The sequence below is a fragment of the Pristiophorus japonicus genome, chromosome 19 (assembly GCF_044704955.1).
Source record: "Pristiophorus japonicus isolate sPriJap1 chromosome 19, sPriJap1.hap1, whole genome shotgun sequence".
NCBI lineage: Eukaryota > Metazoa > Chordata > Chondrichthyes > Pristiophoridae > Pristiophorus > Pristiophorus japonicus.
Window position 1 is genome coordinate 8,511,137 of NC_091995.1, and position 24,758 is coordinate 8,535,894.

The 24,758-nt window shown below is 46.2% G+C and overlaps 1 pseudogene; it reads left to right on the forward strand.

Moving 5' to 3' along the window:
* The window catches only part of LOC139230340 (butyrophilin subfamily 1 member A1-like), a 49,717-nt pseudogene that overhangs the window by 15,744 nt on the left and 9,215 nt on the right, over positions 1–24,758 (forward strand).

The following is a 24,758-nucleotide window of genomic DNA, read 5'->3' on the forward strand; positions in this document are numbered from 1 at the left end:
GGATAGCTTTTTCAGCCGACACAGACACCGGGGGCCAAATGCCCTCCTGTGGTGTCAATTTCTATGATAGTAAGATTAATGTTCAGAATGCCCTTTTATTACCCCTACCTATTTATATACACTGTATATAGTGAGACAATGATCTGTCACATTTAGGCAATTATTCCAAATTTATTTTCCAGATTCATGATTATTGGAAGAATTAGTAACACTAAAAATGGAATTTTATTTGTTTCCCTTAAATTACCTCCATTAAGATTAAATCCTTTGCGACAGTAATATCGCTGATGTTGTTTAAAATGTTATATTTTACCAGAGAGATTCCGTGTGCTTGTAGCAGACGATCCCATCAGAGTCACTGTAGGTGAAGATATTGTATTAGAATGCCAACTGGTACCAGATATATCGCTGGATAACCTGGAGATTCGATGGTTTACATCAGACTCGGCTTCGCCAGTACATTTATACACCGGTGGACAGGATCGACCTGATGTGCAGGACAAAGCTTATCAAGGGAGGACGGAACTATTTAAAGAGGAGTTTCCCTGTGGAAATGCCTCTCTCAAACTGCAGAAGGTAAAAGCATCAGATGAAGGGAGCTACACGTGTTTCATTGACTCCGAAACATACCATGCGGAAGCAGTGATAGATCTACAAGTTGGAGGTTAGTCCCTCGAGTTGGAAACTACTAATGGGTGCTGGGTATAAGACACAATATTCAAGTTCCAGTATTTTTTAAATCATGATTGACAATTAGCAAGCTCCATGTTATTTGAAAATTAAAACTACAAACAATTTACTGGAAAATTCAAGATTTTTGCTAATAATTCAAACTGCTATTTTTGGCACAGACTGGAAATATATACCAATTAAAATAAGGTCATGTCCCCGAGTGTACAGACAAGACAGGGAAGTGGAAGGTGTAATTGGACTCCACTCACCCAGGAATCGGCCTGGAATTTGATCCAGTCAGTGGTAGTCGGGCCGCAGGCAGGCAGTGATGATATTAAGCTCTGCTCGACTATACAGAGATACCAAAGTATAGCGGTACTGCAGGCATAATCCTTCATAGTTCAGACAACACAGCGCTAATACTCCTGAGTTCAGACAATGCCAGGCCTATACAGCAATTCACTTGTGAGCTCATTCAAGTCTGTAACCCCATGAACTGGCATGATGTCACCACTGGAAACCTTTTATCCATGTGTATAGAAAGATGTCATCAGAGGGCATGTACAGAAGGGTAACATCATCGGCCGACTGAAAACAGGATGTATTCATGGACCTTGAATGGCATTTCTGAGGCATCTCTGCCTCTTTTTGGAAACAATGCAAAATTCCATTGGAAAGGGGGAAGGTGCTTTGTGTGTCCACAACTTACTGGTGCTAACTTTGAAGAGGTGATGCCAGAAATCCCTGTACTTGTGTGGCCCACAATGCCGGTTTCCTATCAGTATTTGATTGTGGACAATCAACAAAGTGGGAAATTGCCCAGATATGTCCTGTCCTCAAAAAGCAGGACAAGTCCAACCCGGCCAGTTTCTACCCTATCAGCTTACTTCCAATCATCAGTAAACTGATGGAAGGAGTCCTCAACATGAATTCTACAGGTGAGATGTGAGTACCCTTGATAGAAGGCAGCATTCAGCCGAGTGTGGCACCAAGGAGCCCGAGTAAAACTGAAGTCAATGCAGATAAGCTGGAAACTTTCCTGTGACTGGAGTCATAGATGGTGAGGGACGGAGCTTTTGAAGGACTGTGCATGGTAAAAGGAAATGATTGGCAGAAAACGCAAAATCGTCAGTTGCAGAGGGTATCAGAAGAGTCACAGATATAGGTAGGTACAGACTGGACAAGAGTTAAGGTCAGAGGATATTAGTCTAGTGGGACAGCAGTAAGTAGAATCTACCAAGTCAGTCCTATTTGTGAATATTGGGGAGGAATTGGAAATTGGCTGTGGGTTGGGGAACAATAAGATTGGAAGCATGGGGTTGGGGGAGGGTTGATTTTGCTCACATTGGGAGATTATGATTTGATGTTTGGTCATGGGGTCATGGTGTGTAGTTAGATGGGAGTCATCGTCAGAAAATTAATGTTTAGCCTCAGCCTGTCTGAGGCCCTTCCGCCATATAACGTCAGTGCCCTCTTTCCTGGTGTGTTTGGTATCTGGAATGGAACAAAAAGCTACAAGTGGAGAGGGAAATAAATTAAAGAAACAGAAACTGTTGATGTCACAGCGTAGTTGTTGATGAAGAGATTGAGTGAAGGCGGGATGAAGGAGTTTAGAATGCTGGAGACGGGAAAAGTGGTCTGATTCAGATTCACAAGCAGACCCCTGCTGGCTGAGAAAGAAGGCACAGAAATGGTGGTCACATCATGCTGTCAATCCGATATTGCCTGTTTATACTATTGGCGAAAGTTAAAATGACCCCACCGATTTTAATACTTGGGTCACTCAATGGAGGAATAGGTCATCCTATATTAACAATTTAACAGACAAAAATGATTATAGATTGTTGCAATTAGACATTTAACAATAAAAATGAGTATTATTTTTTATTACTGATTAAATCCTAATTGTAGGGTTTGGACATCGACCTTGGATTCACCTGGAGGAAAACAACAAACAAGGAGTTCGTGTTGTGTGTAAATCAGATGGATGGTATCCTGAACCACAGATATGGTGGGTGGATGGAAATGGACAAGAAATGACAGAATGGTCTGAAACAGAATTCATAAAGGACTCCAAAGGCCTTATTGCTGTCCAGAGTCACATTGATGTCACAAGTGATTCTGTAAACAAGTTTTCATGTTTCATACAAAACCGGTTCTTGCGCAAACAACGAGAGGCCCATATCCAGATATCAGGTATGTGAGAGCTGAGAAATCATTTCATTAAAAAAAAAACGAACTTTATTTCTCTCCTGAAGGCACGAACTCAGACTGGGTGTGGATCTACGAGCATTGGTTCTCCTGTGGAACATGTCCAAGGGTCAGTTTTTCATACTTGAACCTAGAAAGTTGACAAGCTTGTGGATTATCTGCGGCACAGCAGTTGAGCCTGATCAGACCTCACCCAATGTCCATTTGTCTATATTCCAACAGTGGTCACTGGATAGAGATTAGGAGCAAGAACACTTATATTTCCTGCATTTTCTGTTTTTATTTCAGATTTTAAGCATCCGCATTATTTTACTTTTAAATTAATATAACTCTTTTTTATCATATTATTTAACAATGTAATGAAGTTCTCATAGAGAAAATTACATAGGAACATAAAAACATAAGAAATAGGAGCAGGAGTAGGCCATACGGCCCCTCGAGCCTGCTTCACCGTTTAATGCGATCGGGTCCACTTCCCTGCCTGCTCTCCATAACCCCTTATTCCCTTATCGGTTAAGAAACTTAAATTTATTCAATGTCCCAGCTTCCACAGCTCTCTGAGGCAGCGAATTCCTCAGATTTACAACCCTCTGAGAGAAAAAATTCCTCCTCATCTCAGTTTTAAATGGGCGGCCCCTTATTCTAAGATTATACCCCCTAGTTCTTGTCTCCCATATCAGTGGAAACATCCTCTCTGCATCCACCTTGTCAAGCCCCCTCAATCTTATATGTTTCGATAAGATCACCTCTCATTCTGCTGAATTCCAATGAGTAGAGGCCCAACCTACTCAACCTTTCCTTATAAGTCAACGGCCTCATCTCCGGAATCAACCTAGTGAACCTTCGCTGAATTGCCTTCAAAGCAAGTGTATCCTTTTGTAAATATGGAAACCAAAACTGCACGCAGTATTCCAGGTGTGGCCTCACCAATACCTTATATAGCTGTAGGAAGACTTCCCTGCTTTTATACTCCATCCCCTTTGCGATAAAGGCCAAGATTCAATTGGCCCTGATCACTTGCTGTACCTGCATACTAAACTTTTGTGTTTCATGCACCAGAACCACCAGGTCCCGCTGTACTGTGGCACTTTGCAATTATTTTCCATTTAAATAATAACTTGCTCTTCGATTTTTTTTTCTGCCAAAGTGCATAGCCTCACACATTCCAACATTATACTCCATCGGCCAAATTTTTGCCCACTCACTTAGCCTGTCTATGTCCTTTTGCAGATTTTTTGTGTCCTCCTCACACATTGCTTTTCCTCCCATCATTGTATCGTCAGAAAACTTGACTACGTTACACTCAGTCCCTTCTTCCAAGTCGTTAATATAGGTTGTAAATAGTTGTAAACAGCACTGATCCCTGAGGCACTAGTTACTGATTGCCAACCCAAGAATGAACCATTTATCCCGACTCTCTGTTTTCTGTTAGTTAGCCAATCCTCTATCCATGCTAGTATATTACCCCCAACCCCGTGAACTTTTATCTTGTGCAGTAACATTTTATGTGGCGCCTTGTCAAATGCCTTCTGGAAATCCAAATACACCACATCCACTGGTTCCCCTTTATCCACCCTGTTCGTTACATCGTCAAAGAATTCCAGCAAATTTGTGAAACATGACCTCCCCTTCATAAATCCATGCTGACTCTGCCTGACTGAATGTTGCTTTTCCAAATGTCCTGCTCCTGCTTCTTTAATTATGGACTCCAACATTTCCCAACCACAGATGTTAGGCTAACTGGTCTATAGTTTCCTGCTTTTTGCTTGCCTCCTTTTTTAAATAGGGGCATTACATTTACAGTTTTCCAACCTGCTGGGACTGTCCCAGAATCCAGGGAATTTTGGTAAATTACAAACTATGCATCCACTAATCCTGCTGCTACTTCTCTTAAGACCCGAGGATGCAAGCCGTCAGGTCTCGGCGATTTATCTTCCTGAGTACCACCTCCTTTGTGATTGTGTAAGTTCCTCCCCCCTAGCCCCTTGACTATCTACTGTTGGGATATTTTTAGTGTCCTCTACCATAAAGACTGATATTAACTAGATATTTGTTCAGAGTTTCTGCCATCTCCATGTTCCCCATCACTAATTCCCCGGTCTCGTCCTCTAATGGATCAACATTTACTTTAGCCACTCTTTTCCTTTTTATATAACTGTAGAAACTCTTGCTATCTGTTTTTATATTTCATGCTAGTTTACTTTCTTAGTCTATCTTCCCTTTCTTAATCATTTTTTAGTTGTTCTTTGCTGGCTTTTAAAAGCTTCCCAATCTTCTGTCCTCCTACTAGTTTTGGCCACTTTGCATGCCCTTGTTTTTAATTGGATACCATCCTTTATTTCTTTAGTTAGCCACAGATGGCTATCTTTTCTTTTACAGTCTTTCCTCCTCACTGGAATATATTTTTCTTTAGAGTTATGAAATATCTCCTTAAATATACACCACTGTTCATCAACCGTCCTACACTTTAATCTATTTTCCCAGTCCACTTTAGGCAACTCTGCCCTCATAGCTTTGTAGTTTCCTTTATTTAAGCTTAGTACGCTGGTTTGAGATCCAACATTCTCGCCCTCCATCTGAATTTAAAATACAACCGTGCTATGGTCATTCATTCCAAGGGGATCTTTTACTAGGAGATTGTTTATTAATCCTACATTATCCTACAAAGGATATGCAAGCGTTGCAGGATTCTCCAGTTATATAATTTCATTGTTCTATTGTGTAGGAGTCTGTACAATCCACTTAGTTCATATGTTTATACCTTTTTTTGGTGGAAATTGCCCCCTTTAAGGCCCATTACTGCCTCAAATAGGGTAGTAAGGCCTTTCGGCCCGGGGGCAGGCGGCGGGGCCAACCCATTCGGAATTGTCCCCGAGCCGGGGGCGGTGGGAACGGGTTTCTGCCATGCCCCGTGTTTCCGCCCCGCCCGGAATGCTGACCCCTTACCGACCAGCGACGGCTCGTTTTCTGCCCCGCGGGGGAATTTGCCTCGCAGGTTCGTGCTACTGACAGCTTCAAGAGTCGGGAAACTGCCAGTGGCTGGGTGGTGCAGCCGCCCATGAAGGGGAGGGCGCAACGCCGCGACCGCCATTTTGTTTTAATTGTCGGCCGTTGGTTCGGCCGAGCTGCCAACAGGCAGTCCGGCACCCGCTCTTTGGTCCCGGGCCGCTGGTCCAGCCGAACACCTTCCTGGTGGCCCAGTGGGCTCCACAACGGCCCTTCCCTTTAAGTGAAGGGGACGAATGTTGTGACACAGCACTTCCACGTCGCGCTGACGTCATCACCACCGCGCTGACATGGTCAGTGCAGCCGTGATGGACATCGCTCCGCTCCGTCACAAACCTGCCCCTATACCGCCTCAAACAGCGCTCAAACGCTGAGAGGTGGTGTCAGAGTTAAAGAGACGAATTTTCCGGCTCTTCCCTCTGACTCCCGCCGGGATTTCCAGTTAATTCAAAGTGCCCTCCCCAATTTCCCGCTGAGGGCAATTTCGGCCCCTTTACGGTTTTTACTGCACTTTTAGGGTTAATATCAGTCTTATCGTCTGTAAGGTTTGGTTCCTGTCCATTCCGTTTTCCTTTTGACCCATCATTAGGTGCAGTGCCTTCAGCCACCTAGGGCCCATTTCTGGAATTCCCTCTCCAAACCCTTCTACCTCTCCACCTCCATCTTCTCATTTTCAGATCCTCCTTAAAACTCAAAACTCACAAATGTGACAAAGCTTTTGGTCACCTTTCCTCATTTAACTAGTTTGTCCTCACACCACACGCATTAAGAGAGAAATAGTGTTAATATAGTGCCTTGGAAAGTATTTCTCTTGTTAAAGGCACTACATTAATACAATGTTTCTCTCTCCACAGAAGCTACCTGACCTGCTGAGTATTTACAGCATTTTCTGTTTTTATTTCAGATTTCAAGCATCCGCAGTATTTTATATTTATAATAATGTAAGTCTTTGTTATCACTGATGTTATTTACCAATATAATTCGGATGGAAGTCAGCACCAGAGATTGCTGCTGAGGATTGATGAAGACCTATGAATAATATTTGGAATGAGAACCTAGTGATGGTTGTACAGTATTGGGCTCCTCAAATCCGATACTGATTCTGTTTTTTTTTTACCTTAGATGAGTTTTTCCCTAAAGTCAACGTCTGGCTGGTAATTTTCTGGGTGTTTGCAGGCCTTGTGATTACGGCTGTTGCTGCTGATATAATGGTCCACAGAAAAGAAGATAAAAAGATTAAAGGTAGGAGCACAAATAATAGTTCAACAAGGGGATAAGGGTTTATGGGGAGCGGGCGGAGAAGTGGAGGTGAGTCCATGATCCGATCAGCCAAATGGCGGAGCAGGCTCGAGGGGCCATATGGCCTACTCCTGCTCCTATTTCTTATGTTCTTAAGTTCGAACATTATTGTGTTAAGAAGTCTATAAAACTTTAAATTTATGTATGTGAATTGAGTTTGAAATCTGTAGTCACATTGCAGAGGTATAATAACAATAGAATTATAATTGTAGGAGACTGTAATCATCCAAAAATAAGACCGAGATATGAAAACAATTGGTGAAAAAGTAGAAGTTTATTTCAGGGTGTTCAGGAATGATTTCTTAATCAATATGCTGTAATTCCTTGGCACGATATAACTGGCTTTAGTATAGGAAAAGAAAAGTTGACTAAAAAAATGCAATTTGTAATAATGTAAAAGGGACCTTGCCCAGATTGCAATGAAAAACAATTGTTAACTTGAACTGTTGGTCAGCATTGGGAAATATTTAAACTGTGGGTGGGAAGGATATAAATTAATTACATTTCAGTGAGGGTAATCTGTCAAAGCCTGAATGGAGGAATAAGACTGTTGGACTTTGAGCCATTTACTGCCCATCCTTATCCGCAATCAAACTGCCCTTCTGTTTGGGGAACTGGATGGTGATCAATGAAGGTGCCCGGACAAATATTTACCTCTCCCTGGCAAAGCTGAACTCACTGAATCATGAACCATTTGAAATCGGGAGAGTTACACATTTTTAATTTTGGCAGCTAACACGCCCATTATTTACAGCTTTCAGTGGTTAAGTAATGACATCACTTTACATTATCAGAGTCTCAGGAAAGGTTGCTGGTAAATTTGTCCCCCGCCCCAGACATGTACTGGATGCTATTGTAATCGTGCTACATTACAATCACATACACACACAGCTAATCTATAACCTGCTGACACATCTACTTTGTGGACAGATACTGTAATGCAGTCTAGCTGTGATCCCCTCTTCTCTCATTGAAACAACAGCAACTTGTATTTATATAGCACCTTTTAATTTAGCAAAACATCCCGAGGCGCTTCGCAGGAATGTTATGAACCAAAATTTGACAACAAGCCACATATTAGGACAGGTGAAGGGAGAGGTTTTAAGGAGTGTGTTAAAGAAGGAGAGGCTCAGGGAGGTAATTCCAGAGCCTAGGGCCCAGATAGCAGAAGACATAGTCACCAGTGGTGGAGCGATTAAAGTTGGGAATGCCCAAGAGGTGGAGGAGCACAGAGATCTCAAAGGGTTATTTATAGGGCTGGAAGAGGTTACGGAGATAGGGAGAGGCGAGGCCATGGAGATATTTGAAAACAAAGATGAGAATTTTAAAATCAAGGTATGGCTGGACCGCGAGCCAGAACAGGGTGGTGGATGAATGAGAGTTAGTGCGAGTTAGGGTATGGGCAGCAGAGTTTTGGATGAGTTCAAGTTTATGGAAGGAGGAAGACTGGAGGGTCACAGGGGAGCATTAGAAGAGTCAAGTCTCGAGGTAATGGGCCCAAGTTTCCACAAGAAACAAAACGGGGGCCCCTCCGAGCTGGGCGCCCGTTTTTCGCGCCTAAAACGGCGCCTAAAAAAATCCTCGGTATTCTCCACCTACTTATAGGTCCTCTGGCCCTCGGCGCAGCCAACACGAGCTGTGGGGGGGGGCGGAGCCAGGTCCCGGCACTGAAAACAGTGCCGGGACCTCTGCACATACGCGCTACAGTCGGCATGCAAGTGCAGTAGCTCCAGGCGCCGAACTGTGTGGGAGGGGCCCGAAGCACGCAGCCCCTAGCCCTGGCCCAATGGCCTCACTGGGGCTGCGTGAATAAGGCTCCTCCCATGGCCAGCTCCTGCTTCCTGCCGACTCCCACTCCTCCTCCCCCCCTCTCTCTCCCTCCCCCTCCCTCTCCCTCCCTCCCTCCCCCTCCCTTCCTCTCCCTCCCTCTCTCCCCCTCCCTCTCTCTTCCTCCCTCCCTCTCTCCCCCTCCCTCCCCCTCTCTCTCTCTCTCCCTCCCCCTCCCTCCCTCCATCTCCCTCTCCCTCCCTTTCCCTCTCTCTCCCCCTCCCTCTCTCCCTCCCTCCCCCTCCCTCTCTCCCCCCCTCCCTCTCTCTCCCTCCCTCCATCTCTCTCTCCCTTTCCCTCTCTCTCCCTCCCTCCATCTCTCTCTCCCTTTCCCTCTCTCTCCCCCCCTCCCCCTCCCCCTCCCTCTCTCCCCCCCCCTCCCCCTCCCTCTCTCTCCCTCCCTCCCCCTCCCTCTCGCTCCCTCCCTCCCCCTCCCTCTCTCTCCCTCCCCCTCCCTCCCGCTCAGCGACACGAACAGCTGCAGAATTCTTCCTGGCTGAAGCACTTTCACACAGGTAGGAAGATGGTTTATTTAATATTTTCTTGGCTTATAAATGTTTATTCAGGTTGGATTTATTTGTATAATATTTGTAGAAGTATAAATAAGGTTTCATTGTCGAATTTAATGAGTTCCCTTCCCCCCCCCCCACCTTGTTCTGGACGCCTAATTTGTAACCTGCGCCTGTTTTTTTAATGTGTAGAACAGGTTTTTTCAGTTCTACAAAAATCTTCACTGGCTCCATTCTACTTTAGTTTGGAGTACATTTTCACTGTGGAAACTTTCAAATCAGGCGTCAGTGGCCGGACACGCCCCCTTTTGAAGAAAAAATTCTGTTCTAAAGTAGAACTGTTCTACCTGACTAGAACTGCAGAAAAAAAAATGTGGAAAATTACGATTTCTAAAATAGTCCGTTCTCCACCAGTTGCTCCTAAAAATCAGGCGCGAATCATGTGGAAACTTGGGCCCAATAAAGTCATGGATAAAAGCAAAAAGGGCCACATTACAGCAAAATTCTAAAGGGGCAAAGTGTGTTAAAAAGATAAGCCTGAAGGCTCTGTGCCTCAATGCGAGGAGTATTCGGAATAAGGTGGACGAATTAACTGCGCAGATAGCAGTTAACGGGTATGATGTAATTGGCATCATGGAGATATGGCTGCAGGGTGACCAAGGCTGGGAACTCAACATCCAGGGGTATTCAACGTTCTACATTTAGGATAGACAGAAAGGAAAAGGAGGTGGGGTGGTGTTGCTGGTTAAAGAGGAAATTAATGCAATAGTAAGGAAGGACATTAGCTTGGATGATGTGGAATCTGTATGGGTGGAGCTACGGAATACCAAAGGGCAGAAAACGATAGTGGGAGATGTGTACAGACCACCAAACAGTAGTAGTGCAGTTGGGGACAGTATCAAACAAGAAATTAGGGATGTGTGCAATAAAGATGCAGCAATTATCATGGGTGACTTTAATCTACATATTGATTGGGCTAACGGTTGGACAAAGGGTTTAATTAGGAGGGGGAAATAGAGTATGAGAGGAAGCTTGCTGGGAACATAAAAATCGACTGCAAAAGCTTCTATAGATATGTGAAGAGAAAAAGATTAGTGAAAACATACGTAGGTCCCTTGCAGTCAGATTCAAGTGAATTTATAATGGGGAACAAAGAAATGGCGGACCAGTTAAACAACTACTTTGGTTCTGTCTTCAAGAAGGAAGACACAAATAACCTTCTGGAAATACTAGGGGACCGAGGGTCTAGTGAGAAGGAGGAACCGAAGGAAATCTTATTAGTCAGGAAATTGTGTTAGGGAAATTGATGGGATTGAAGGCCGATAAATCTCTGGGGCCTGACAGTCTGTATCCCAGAGTACTTAAGGAAATAGCCCTAGAAATAGTGGATGCATTGGTGATCATTTTGAAACAGTCTATCGACTCTGGATTGGTTTCTATGGACTGGAGGGCAGCTAATGTAACACCACTTTTTAAGAAAGGAGTGGGACCGGTTAGCCTGACATCAGTAGTGGGAAAAATGTTGGAATCAATTATTAAATATGAAATAGCAGCACATTTGGAAAGCAGTGACAGGATCGGTCCAAGTCAACATGGATTTATGAAAGGGAAATCATGCTTGACAAATCTTCTACAATTTTTTGAGGATGTAACGAGTAGAGTGGACAAGGGAGAACCAGTGGATGTGGTGTATTTGGAATTTCAGAAGGCTTTTGACAAGGTCCCACACAAGAGACTGGTGTGCAAAATTAAAGCACATGGTATTAGGGGTAATGTACTGATGTGGATAGAGAACTGGTTGGCAGACAGGAAGCAGAGAGTCGGGATAAACGGGTCCTTTTCAGAATAGCAGGCAGTGACTAGTAGGGTACTGTAGGGCTCAGTGCTGGGATCCCAGCTATTTACAATATATATTAATGATTTGGATGAGGGAATTGAGTGCAATATCTCCAAGTTTGCAGATGACACTAAGCTGGGTGGCGGTGTGAGCTGTGAGGAGGACTTGGACAGGTTAGGTGAGTGGGCAAACATGTGGCAGATGCAGTATAATGTGAATAAATGTGAGGTGATCCACTTTGGTGGCAAAAACACGAAGGAAAATATTATCTGAATGGCGGCGGATTAGGAAAAGGGGAGGTGCAATGAGACCTCGGTGTCATGGTACATCAGTCATTGAAAGTTGGCATGCAGGTACAGCAGGCGGTGAAGAAGGCAAATGGTATGTTGGACTTCATAGCTAGGGGATTTGAGTATAGGAGCAGGGAGTCTTACTGCAGTTGTACAGGGCCTTAGTGAGGCCTCACCTGGAATATTGTGTTCAGTTTTGGTCTCTGAATCTGAGGAAAGACGTTCTTGCTATTGAGGGAGTGCAGCGAAGGTTCACCAGACTGATTCCCGGGATGGCAGGACTGACATATGAGGAGAGACTGGATCGACTGGGCCTGTATTCACTGGAGTTTAGATGGATGAGAGGAGATCTCGTAGAAACATATAAAATTCTGACGGGACTGGACAGGTTAGATGCAGGAAGAATGTTCCCGATGTTGGGCAAATCCAGAACCAGGGGTCATAGTCTAAGGATAAGGGACTGAGATGAGGAGAAACTTCTTCACTCAGAGAGTTGTTAACCTATGGAATTCCCTACCGCAGAGAGTTGTTGAGGCCAGTTCATTGGATATAATCAAGAGGGAGTTCGATATGCCCCTTACAGCTAAAGGGATCAAGGGGTATGGAGAGAAAGCAGGAAAGGGGTACTGAGGTGAATGATCAGCCATGATCTTATTGAATGGTGGTGCCGGCTCGAAGGGCCGAAAGGCCTATTCCTGCACCTATTTTCTTTGTTTCTATGTTTCAGCAGCAGATGAGCTGAGGCAGGGACGGAGAAAGGCAATGTTATGGAGGTGGAAGTAGGTGGTCCTGGTGATGGAGCAAATATGTGGTCAGAAGCTCACCTCTGGGTGAAATAAGATGCCAAGGTTATGAATGGTCTGGTTCAGCCTTGGACAGTGACTAGGGGGAGGAATGGTGTCAGTGGCTAGGGAACGGAGTTGATGGCGGGGTCCAAAGACAATATTTAGTTGGATGAAATTTCTGCTCATCGAGAACTGAATGTCTGACTAGTAGCGTGATAAATCAGAGACAGGGTTTGGTGAGATAGAGCTGGGTGTTGTCTGTGCTTTGAAATGATGTCAGCGAGGGGCAACATGTAAATGAGAAGTAACAGGGGCCAAGAATAGATCGTTGAGGAATTCCAGAGGTAACAGAGCAGGAAGAGAAGCCATTGCAGGTGATTCTCTGGCTACGCCTGGATATAGGCGGGAGTGGGGAGGGGGAGTGAGAGTGAGGTCCGGGAGTGCACCAAGGGCAGCCCCACCCAGCTGGATGATGGAGGAGAAGTGTTGGAGTAAGATGAAGTGGTCAACTGTGTCAAAGGCTGCAGACAGGTAGAGAACAACGAGGAGAGATAGTTTATGATGGTCATGTAGGATGCCACTTGTGACTTTGATAAGGGCTGTTTCTGTGGGTGGTAGGGCAGAAACCTGATTGGAGGGGTTCAAACATGGAATTGCAGGAAAGGTGGGCACAGATTTGGGAGGCTGCAATATGTTCAAGCACCTTGGAGAGGAAAAGGAGGTTGGAAATGGGGCGTAGATTGCAAGGACAGAGGGATCAATGGTGTTTTTTTAGGAGAGGGGTATTGATGGCAGATTTGAAGGGGAGGGGGACAGTACCTGAGGAGGGGCAACCATTAATGTTATCAGCTGATCTAGGGGCCGGGAAGGGAAATTTGGTGGTCAGCAGTTTGGTGCCAATCATTGAGGGAACAGGAGGTGGGTCTCATGCGCAAGGTGAGCTCGGAGAGGGCATGAGGGGCGATAGGACAGAAACAAGAGAAAGTTTAGGGCTAGGTCAGGGAGGAAGTTTCGGGGAAGTTTGGCCCGGTAGGCGTGGGGAAGGAAAAGAAGCGGCAGATGCAGCTGAATGGATGGTCTCAATCTTGGTGATAAAGAAGTCCATGAACTCCTTGCACTTGTTAGAATCAAAGAGTTGGATTTTCGGTTGTCTAACGCCTCAGTTAGTGGCCAGGAGGGGCATTAATGGGGGTGTAAGAGGTTATCGACAGGGCACACAGCTTTTAGCGCCCCGATGGAAAATTCATTGGAGGCTCACTGGGCGTAAACCATTAGCGCCTGGCTGCTGGCGATCAGTGCGATTCTCACATCAGTCCCGTTGCAATGCCCACGCTTGCGCCCGGTCGGTAAATTAGGCCACCTCATTTAGCGACTGCTAATAACAACCTCTGTAAACACAGTCAGTGCAGGCTTGCAGAGCCGTTCAATGGTGGCTATTTAAAGAGATGAGGCAGCGCTTCCCTCGAAGGTCCCAGTCAGTGCAGCGTTCACACAGAGCACGGTGCGTGAGTCTCCGAGTTTGCAGCAGCAGACAGACATAACAGTTCAGCTTGAGAAAAAATAACTTGTTAAACTTTTGTGGGTGCATTGCTATGGAGCAAGGTGGCTTCGACAGAGAAGTGCTGTTGGCCATGTCGGCAGCCGAAGGAGGAGAACCCCTCGACATTGGGTCAGGAGGCCTACCCCCCAAGGCTTTACCGGCGACAACACTCATACCTGGACCTGTCCGAGGAGCAGTGTGTCAGAAGGCTGCACTTCCGAAAAGAGGTAGATACAGAGATATGCCATTTCCTGCAGCCTAAGATCGGCAACAGGACTGCGCTGGCTGTCGCAGTGGCACTCGCCTTCGATGCCTCCGGCTCCTTCCAGACTTCATCAGGGGACACGCGCAGCACATCCTCGCAGTTAATGCTCACTATCCTGGAACCGCACATGATGCCTTTATCCTGCGGAACAGCACTGTGCCTCGACTGTCTCAGCCACCAAGGCAAGGCCGAGGCTGGCTGCTCAGGACAAGGGGTACGACATGCCCACCTGGCTAATGAACCCCCCTCCGCAACCCCAACACAGAGCCAGAGGAACGCTACAATGAGAGCCATGCCACCATCCATAACATCACAGACCAAACAATAGAGCTGCTGAAGCAGCGATTCCGATGCCTGGACCGCTCTGGAGGCAGCCTTCAATACTCCCCTCAACAGGTCTCGCTATTCATTGTGGTGTGCTGCATGCTTCACAATTTGGCCATTATGAGGGCCCAGGCCTTGCCAGTGGGGATCACGGGCCCACCTAAGGAGGATGAGGGGGAGGAGGAGGAAGAGGACCAGAAGCCTGCTGATGTCCCGAATGTCTCGCAACATGCAGCATCCGCGGAGGAGACAGCGTGCCAATGTTGGTGGCGGCAGGGCTATTGGGCGGTGGCTGATAAGGGAGCACTTCGCTTAAATGGTGTGATCTGAGGGCTGCAGCTAGTAATGAGCGTGTATTGTGCCACAATAATGTCACCTCTCCATAACAAGTCAACAGTCATACACCAGGCTGAAGGAATGGTCAACGTCACATTTTATTTGAAAAACATCCCTCAAACAACCCCAAAAACACCATGTCCCTCAAAGAAAACAAAATGGGGCACCCATCCCTTCAAATAATATAACAGATGAATAATATTTACAGTATTTGTACAAAGGACCCATGGGGACATCTTTCATCAGTGGGTCTTACATAGGCATTTCCCACCCCTCTGCCTTGCTCCCCTCCCTCGCCTACTGCGCCTCCTCAATGGGTCCTCAGTGCCTGCAGCAAAGCCGCTTGAGGGCTGCTGTGTGTCTGAGGGAGACCGGACAGATGGCCGAGCACGACTCCCTGGACCAGCTCTGGGCCTGGAAAGCCCGGCTATTGACAGCATCGCCTGAGAATGGGCAGCAGCAGTCTCTGATGGCTGGGGTGCAGACCGCGGCAGATTCGAAGGTGGAATGGCAGTGGTGGGAGCCTGAATGATGTCGTCCTGAGAGAAGGATATCACGTTCCATCTCGACCGACTGGCTGCCACTTCCCCGGGGCAGAGCCTCGGCATCCGGAGCAATCTGGTAGGGTGCAGATTGCTGGCCTACTTCAGCACTGTTAGCTTCCTGATGGACTGATGGGGCCCCAGATACAATGGCAGCAGTCCGTGCTTGCGTGGCATCAATTTGACCCTGCAACATAGCACACAGCGCAATGATGGCACCACGCACTGACAGCCTGGCAGAATGCAGGATTTGTGTAGTCTCGTCCTGCCGCTCAATGGCTACTGCTGTGTCACAATGGCCTCCGCCATTATGGCTGGGACCCCCATGGTCATGTGGCCTCCATCATCCATTGGAATATACGAAGGATGGGCTCGATCAGCCCCCGAGGTGCAAATGCAAAGATTGAGGCAGCCTCCTCCACATATAAAGCAAGTGCATCCACCCTCTGCGGGATCCTTGCCAAAGCACCCATTGGCTCGCAGTGTATCTGCATTGACTCCCAGGACAGAGCCTCCAAGTCCAGGTCCTCATCTGCCGGTCTGTGAGCATAACTCATGGGCTGACTTATCTCCAGAGAGCTAGTCCCTGAGCTTCCCCTCGCCCTGGACGTTGCTGCAGGCCACTGGGGCCTGGAGCCTCCGGTTCAATTAACCCCGGGAAGATGGCCTCTTCCACTGAGGTGGACTCCGTTCTCGCCAAAGAGGACGTCTCGTGCTGTCGCGGCACACTGCTCTCCACCTCCTCCTCTTCTTCCCCGTCGTAATAATACGTCGGCTCATGGGCAGGCTGGCGCTCATCATCTGAGCTCAAGCACAAAGCAACAGAAGTGTGGTTATCAGCTGGGGAGGGGGCAAGAAGACAAGAAGGAGGGGTGCTTGTTATTTTGGTTGCAACATGTTGTAAGCCATGTGGCCTCAAGGCTAAGGGTACTCACACAAAACGGCCATCGCATTTACATACCGACACTGCCGAGCGGGGGCTCTGCCTCTCTGCCCTCCACCGCCACGACTGCAGCGCTCATGAGGGCAGACATTCGCTCCTCCTCGTCAGTCAGATCCTGGCCCTTTCTCTGACATTGGAACACACGCATATTGTGACCTGCAATGACCAACACAAAAGGTTGTTAGTGGCTGTGTAGGTGCTGGTGTACCACATGTGTCTGCAGTAGGGTATTGCGAGTAATATACCGAAGTGAGCATATCTGCATTTCATCCTGTGTGACATCGCACAGTGGATGTGTGACCGGTGGGTCTGGGGCACAAGCAACTACCAGTAAGTATGAGGCTTAGGCCTGTGACCGCATATGAAGAGTTGAAAGATGCTGCTAGGTGGGCTCAGGCTGAGTAAGGAGCGAGAAGGTGAGAGACGCTTGGATGGGCAGGGCATGACTGGTGAGACAATGGAGAGTTCTCAGACTAGCTTCAGCAAGGAGGAGCATGGCCTGGTAAACATAGAGAAGGGGTTGGCACTGCAATGTCTTTACATTGTGTGAGACAGTGAGGTTCACTTGAAGGCGTTGGAAGGTGAATTAAAGGGTACTCACCCTGATGACCCGAGTAAGGCCGTTGAATTTATTGTGACATTGCGTCGCTGTTGTGGCCACTGTGTTCCAGGCTGCAACGTGCTGTGCCACCTCCCTCCACAGCCCTGTTAAAACCCTAGGTGGTGGCCTTCATCCCCCTCCAGAGGACATTCCAGCGACTCTCCACTGCCTCTAGCAAGGCATCAAGGACGGTGGGCGAGAAGCAGGGAGATAGCTTGCTTCCTCCTTGCTCCTCCATTTTCACGCTCTGAAGACACTGTGGAGCTGGAGCTGCTCATGCGCTAACTTACGCACTAATGTGCCTTTAAGACTCGACTTTTCCCGGGATCTGAATCGGAGTTCGGCGCATGCGCAATGGGTCGGTTCAATTTAGTGCCGGAATTTTCATTCGCGCCCCCCAGGTCAAGTGTGTAACGGCTGAATTTGCACCACATTCAGCTCTTCGCCCAATTCCAACAAACTTCTCAACGGAAAGCGCAAACTTTTTCAAGGCGCTAAATTACTGATCCGCCTGGATTACCGCCCCACCTGAGGCGCAACCGAATTCCTCCCCCATAGAGTCTTGGCCTGTCTTGCCTGTGCCGATTCTTTTAAAGAGCTTTCCAATAACACACTCCACCGTTCTCCCCATAACCCTGCAAATGAGTTCTCTTCAGGGACCTGTCCAATTGCCTTTTGAAAGTCACTATGGATTCTGCTTCCACCATCCTTCCAGGTAGTGCGTTCCAGATCTTAACATCCCTCTGTGAAAAACATTCTCCTCATTTCCCCTCTTGTTATGTTACCAATTATATTAGATCTATGCCCTCTGATCACTGACCCAATTGCTAGAGGAAGCAGTTTTTTTCCTAACTTGTTCTATCAAAATCCATCATAACTTTGAGTAACTCTATTAGATCTCCCCTTAACCTTCTCTACTCTAAGGAGAACAAATTCAACTTCTCCAATCTGTCCTCATCACTGAAGTCCCTCATCTCTGGTATCAACCTGGTAAACCTCCTTTGTATCCTCTTCGAAGCCTTGACATCCGTCTAAAAGTGTGGTGCACAGAATTGTACACAATGTTCCAGCTGAGGCCTAACTGATGGTTTGTAAAGGTTTAGCATAACTTCCTTGTTTTTGCATTGAATGCTTGTATTTACAAGGTCAAGTATCCCATATGCTATATTAACCACTTTATCAACTTGCCCTGCACCTTCAAAGATTTGTGAATATACACCCCCAGGTCTCTCTGCTGATGCTCTCACCTCAAAATAGCACCATTTAGATTATACTGCCTCTCCATGTTGTTCCTCCCAAAATGCAGCACCTTGCACTTATCCACATTAAGTTGCATCTGCCTTGTACCTGCCCGTTTCACCAGTCTCTTTATGTCTTCCTGAAGTCTGCAACTGCCCTGCTCACTATTTACGATGTTGCCAAGTTTTGTACATCTTCAAACTTCAGAGTTGTAGTCCCTATACCCAAGTCCAGGTCATTTATATTTAACAAGAAAAGCACTGGTCCGAATACCGATCTCTGGGAACCCCACTGCTTACTTCTCTCAAGTCAGAAAAATATCTATTCACCATTACTCTGCCTCCTATCCCTTAGCCAATTACATACCCAAGTTACCACCATCCCTTTAATACCGTGTGCTTCTATTTTCTGATTAAGTCTGTTATGTGGTTCTTTATCAAATAGTATTAGGCAGTCCCTTAGGGTCGATGATGACCCACACCAAAAACTGAGTTCTCTGGTGTTTCTATGCCAAACTTTATTTTGAAGGATGAAAGATGCCCGTGCGTGAATACTTTTAAAGTGGGATAGCCGTTGCACACCAGCCACCACACGGGCTTGACAGAGCCAGGTCTTGATCCAGTGACAAGGAGATCCAAGACGTCTGGAGACCAAGTTCCGCTGCATGGGCCTAGTATACACACATACTCCTACTGTCCCTGGGATTCATAGGTCACAGTGTGGGCCTCACGGCCTCGATGCTGGTCCATGCTGCACCTTTCCTGTGCCCCAACCCCGTTGCTGGTACACGCTGCACCACTCCTGGGTCTTGACCTCGCTGCTGGGCTCCAGCTCGTTCGTGGGTCCCGACCCCGCTCCGCTCCTGGGCCCCGACTTTGTTGTTCCTCCGCTGCTCGCCGCTTCCGATTGCCGGTCCCAACCTCTGCTCCACGCCACCTCCGATCACAGCTCCTTGCCGGTCTCTATCTCTGGGTCTCGCTGCTCCTCCAGCACCTGGGTCACGACCCCGCCACTGGTCTTGTCCACGTTCCAATCGGCTACCTGGACTCTGATGACATCGATCCAGTTGCCCTCCTCGATTCCGTCACCCACCTGTGATGGCTCGCGATCTAACTGATGGTGTTTTCTCGCAGGCTGGCGCCGTGCTGGGTCCTGCTTTTATCCCCGCCTGCCGTTGATGGTGTTTTCTCATAGGTACAATATCTACTGCACTATCTTCATTAAACCTCTCTACTACTTCATCAAAGAATTCAAATCAGGTTAGGCAGACACAATTTGCCTTTAACAAATCCACACTGGCTGTCTCTTATTAACCCATGCTTCTCCAAGTGTGAATTAATTTTGTCCTTAATTTTGGGGTCTCGTAGTTTACCCACCACTGACATTAGACTGACATTACTTACCAGGTTTATAAGAACATAAGAAATAGGAGCAGGAGAAGGCCATACGGCCCCTCGAGCCTGCTGCACCATTTAATACGATCATGGCTGATCTGATCATGGAATCAGCTACACTTCCCTGCCCGCTCTCCATAACCCCTTATTTCCCTATTGTTCAAGAAACTGTCCATTTCTGTCTTAAATTTATTCAATGTCCCAGTTTCCACAGATTTACAACACTTTGAGAGAAGAAATTTCTCCTCGTCTCAGTTTTAAATGGGCGGTCCTTTATTCTAAGGGACCCCTAGTTATGCCCCCTAGTTCTAGTCTCCGCCATCAATGGAAACATCCTCTCTGCATCCACCTTGTCAAGCTCCCTCATAATCTTATACATTTCGATAAGATCACTTATCCTTCTCTCCTTTTTAAAACAGGGCTGTAACATTTGCAATCCTCCAGTTCCCTAGCTCCAATCCCATATCCATGGAGATTGAAAGATTGTGGCCAGAGTCCCTGCTGTCTCCACCCTAGCTTCTGTTAGCAACCTAGGACGCATTCCATCTGGATGGGTGACTTCTTAACTTGGAGTGATGCCAACCTATTTGGCACCTCCTTTCTATCTATTTTTATCCTACCCAATATCTCTACTCCCCCTTCCTCTACTGCGACATTAACTTCATCCTCTTCAATGGTGAAGACAGATACAAAGTGCTCACTCATTAATTTAGTCAGCCCCACTGCCTCCACAAGATGATTACCTTTTCTGTTCCTAATCAGCACCACCATTCCTTGAACAATCCTCTTACTTGTTATATGTTTCTTAAAGATTTTTTGGTTCCCTTTTATGTTACCCACTAATTTTTTCTCATAAACTCCCCTTTGCAGTTATTACATCGTTTTTCAATTTCTCCCTGCACTGTATTCTGCCTTTTTTTCGACTGAAATCTGTACCTGACATTTGTCATGAACCTCGTTTTTCTGTTTTAATGAACCTCTTTCCTTCGTCATCCAGGAAGCTCTACCTTTGGATGTCCAATTTTTCCTTCTTCTGGGAATATGCTTGATTTGTACCCAAAGTATCTCCACCTTGAAGGCCTGCCATTGCTGATTTGTTGTTGGAGGTGAGAGTGGAGGAGGCAAGGGAGGGGGGGTTTCAGATGGTTTGTAGAGGAGAAGGGAAGCCCAGTGGGAGGAGGGGGGAGGTCGGGGGTTATCTTTTCATTCCAGGTTGATCTTAAACCAGTTGTCTGCCATAAACTTCAAGTCTGTGTCCCTTGGACTTGAGGGACCAGAGATGATGACCGTACCGAGAGAATGAGCAATGTGAGAAACAGTAATGGTTTTAATGAGGACTAGGGTATCAAAGGTGGAAGTGAGGGTGTAACTGAGCAGATCGGTAGCTGCAGAAAGTCATGGTGAATGGGAGGCCAAAGGCTAGACTGTTGAGAATTTGAAAGTGCCATTGCAAGTGACTTGGGGAGAGTTTTTAAGTGGACAAAGGGGAACTAGTAGATGTACTGTATTTGGACTTCCAGAAGCTTTCTATAATGTGCCACATAAAAGGTTACTGCACAAGATAAGAGCTCACAGGGTTGGAGGTAATATATTAGCATGTATAGAGGATTGGCTAACTAACAGAAAAAAGAGTCGGGATAAATGAGTTATTTTCAAGTTGGCGAACTGTAGCTAGTGGGTTGCCACTAAGATCAGTGCTGGGGCCTCAACTATTTACAATCTATTAATGACTTGGATAAAGGAACTGAATGTAATGTAGCCAAATTTGCTGATGATATAAAGATATAGGTGGGAAAGCAAGTTGTGAGGAGGACACAAAGAATCTGCAAAGGGATATAGACAGGCTAAGTGGGCAAAAATTTGGCAGATGGAGTACAATGTGGGAAAATGTGAGGTTTGGTAGGAAAAATAAAAACAAATTATTATTTAAATTGAGAGAGATTACAAAATACTGCGGTACAGAGGGATCTGGGGTCCTTGCACATGAAATACAAAAAGTTAGCATGCAGGTACAGCAAGTAATTAGGAAGGCAAATGGAATGTTGGCCTTGAGGCTCGGATGCAGAAGGTGCAGTCACGTGTGACTGTTCAACCAATCAGGTACAGTATTCTCAATAGCAATGAGAACTCTATATCTATGAGTTCTCGTTGCTATTAATTGAGAAAAAAACAAACACAATAACACCAATTAAAAAATAAAAAACACACCTCACATAATTAAAATTAATTGAAATTAAAGTTAATAAATATCTTGGAGAAAAAAAATATTTCCGAGTTTTTACAAAGTTTTTTTAATTATGGTTCAAAATAAATTTAACGTAGTGGACAGGGTTTCTAAAAATAAAATGTGTATTTTTAATTTAATTTTTTCTGTTTTAAGTGTGTTTTAAGACTCTTACACCTGTAACAATAGGCTGTACGCCTGCTTTTATCCGGCGCAAGAGTTTTGAGGACATTTGCCGGGCAAGATATGGGTAAATACCGCAATCTTGCTCTTGCAAATGTCCTCGCTCCCGAGATGTGGAGGATCTGTCAAGCTGGAGCTTGGCGGATCGGAAAAGCCGGTTTTCAGCGCATGCGCATTGTGTGCTGAAAACTGGGTTTTCCGGTATTTTTCCGGGTCCGTAGAAACTCCGTACGGACCCGGGGAGGCCGGAATGTCTGGGCCATTGAGAGGGCTGGACAAGTTGGATGCAGAGAGGATATTTCCACTCATAGGGGAGACTAGTCTCAGATTAAGGGGTCGCCCATTTAAAACTAAGATGAGGAGGAATTTCTTCTGAGGGTTGTAAATCTGTGGAATTCTCTGCCCCAGAGAGCTGTGGAGGCTGGGTCATTGAATATATTTAAGGTGGAGATAGACAGATTTTTGAGCATTAAGGGAATAAAGTGTTATGGGGAGCGGGCAGGGAAGTGGAACTGAGTCCAGGATCAGATCAGCCATGATCTTATTAAATGGCGGAGCAGGCTCGAGGGGCCAAATGACCGACTGCTAGTCCTATTTCTTATGTTCTTATGCTGACTGAGTTTCGTTTCTGCATGCTCTCGGCGACAAGACTTGAGGTGCTCCGCGCCCTCCCGGAGCCTCTTCCTCCACTGAGGGCAGTCTTGGGCCAATGACTCTCCAGTGTCAGTGGGGATGTTGCACTTTATCAAGGAGGCTTTGAGGGTGTCCTTGAAACGTTTCCTCTGCCCAGCTGCGGCTCGCTTGCCATGTAGGAGTTCCGAGTAGAGCGCTTGCTTTGGGAGTCTCATGTCAGGCATGCGAACAATGTGGCCTGCCCAGTGGAGCTGGTCGAGTGTGGTCAATGCTTCGATGCTGGAGATGTTGGCCTGATCGAGAACACTGACGTTGGTGCGTCTGTCCTCCCAGTGGATTTGCAGAATCTTGCGGAGACAGTGCTGGTGGTACTTCTCCAGCGATTTGAGGTGTCTACTGTATATGGTCCATGTCTCTGAGCCATATAGGAGCTGTAGAATTTCTCACACTAACACATCCCTGTGTTCTTGATTTTCAGAACTACAGCTGTTTTGCACTTTAGAAGGTAAGCAATTTAAGAATCATTTCAGGGCTCTGATTTAATAACTGAATAAAAACATTAGTTTCATTGCATGGGAATCCAGGAATTTTGAAGATAGAGTTCTATAATCCCATTTATTTTCCTTGAAAAGCATACACCAATGGTCTTGACCATTTTACATTTCTGTGAACTTCACACCTTGTTTAGTTAGAACAACACCCTGCTGGTTGGTGCAATGTGTTAGGCATTTAACTTTCACCTCTGGGCTTGGGTGGAGTGTTGGGTTAGGCACTGACCTTTCATTTTTGAAACCCGTTGGTGCATTGGATTAGACACTAAATATTGGACCATCAACTTTCCTTTGGTGTTTTTCTCCACATATGCCGCCTAGCTTACTCCAACTGTCCTTTCACCTTTGAGACTGGGGAGTGCAGTGGGTCAGATACTGTCCTTTCAGCTTTGGAACCCCATGGTGCAATGGGTTAGATACTGTCCTTTCCTTTTTGCTATCAGTATTTAATTATTCTTTGCTTTCTGTTCTTGGAAACTACACTTCACGTGTGGGGGCAGAATACTGAGTGAAACACAATAATGGGGTAAAAATTGTGGTTGGAGGTTTCCCACGAGCAGATGACTCTGACCTGCAAAAAATCTGCAAATTTACCTGGTGGTTCGTAGATTCACGCTCCTGAGCCTCTCCGGGTACCCACGAGTAGACGCCTGCATATCTCGAGATCACATGGGCTTACCCAACCAATAACAGAAGGGAATCCCCTCCCCATTCACACTGATGGGGTTTCCTTGTTCCGAACTCCCATAAGTGTGAATGGGGATCACTTAAAAATACACAAACACATGAAATAAGTTTTTAAACTCCTACACTGGTTAAAGCAGGTCTTGTGCCTACTTTTACCAGACGTATGAATTTCAAGGACAGTTGCTGGGCAGAATTTGGGCAAATAGCCCAACTCTCCGCCCTTAAATTCCCTTTACTTTTGGATTCGTACGATCTGGCGAGGATTCTTGACAGATCGCAAGTTGTGAGTTTCAGCGAATACGCAGTGAATGTCTAAACCTGGAACTTGTGGGGCCCCTACAAATTCAGCCCCATTGTTCCACATCAATCAAATCTGTAAATGTATTTCATAATTACACCAGAAATGTTCTCTCACTTTATACTTCTCTGCTTATTTATTTCTTCACTGAGGGAGGGGATAGAGAATTTTTTCTGATTGGTTAACCGCCAGAAGACAGCTTATCTTGAGCAGAACGGGACCCTCCCACCTAATTTCCTCTTCCTTCCCCAGTGACCCATTCAAAAATAGAGATAGGCCTCTCACTGCAGCCACTATTTGACTGTCAGTCCAGGCTGCATGTTGTCACGGGGATCTGCTCTAAAACCAGCTAGAAACAGGTGAAAGTGACAGCAGTATTATGGTTGGGTTGAGCTGTCAGGTTCTCAGCTCCCAACTTGTGATTGGAGCAGAGTTGGAATGTAATAATAGTGGGCTGATCACATGAGATGTAAATGCTGTAAACCCTTCCCAATATTCCAGTCTCTGTGTTCAATCTGCAGCTCAGTCTTTTCATTGCATTGAATGGGATGATTATTTTGAG